Source organism: Penaeus monodon, chromosome 34 (assembly GCF_015228065.2).
Source record: "Penaeus monodon isolate SGIC_2016 chromosome 34, NSTDA_Pmon_1, whole genome shotgun sequence".
In the NCBI taxonomy this organism is placed as follows: Eukaryota; Metazoa; Arthropoda; class Malacostraca; order Decapoda; family Penaeidae; genus Penaeus; species Penaeus monodon.
Genome location: NC_051419.1, coordinates 33,008,597 through 33,009,112, shown reverse-complemented (window position 1 = coordinate 33,009,112; position 516 = coordinate 33,008,597).

Sequence of the window (516 nt, the reverse complement as noted above, 5' to 3'; positions counted from 1 at the left end):
GTGTATATGGCCATAAGAAATGGATAATAATTATGCTTCAGTTTTTTTTTCTGAATAACTGATGTGAATGTGATGTGGTTCGGAATATAGTTACGTGCTGTTAGGTTTCCATAGCGAAGACAAGTCAGTACTCTGCACTTATTGAGGCTGGACTTAAGAAGACCGACTTGCCTTCAGATTACGAAAATTAATATATATATTATTATGGTAAATAAAATAAAATTCCAGTTTCTTGTCACTTCCCTCGACGTTGTTGCAAATATCTGTTTATTAAAAGATTGATAAGAAAATAAGTACAGAAAAACAAGTATGATACCTTAATGACGTTACAATAAGCAGCGATAATGGTATCTGATTCTACTGTGACTCTGTAAGACGATGTGCAATTGTTTCTTGGTTCTTTGAATAAAATAAACATATTTTTCGGTTGTTTTCTTCTCGCCTGAATCATATACAGCGTGTGAATCTGTGTCTTCCTATCGTAAAAGCCTTAAAAAGGATGGAAGTGAACTTAAG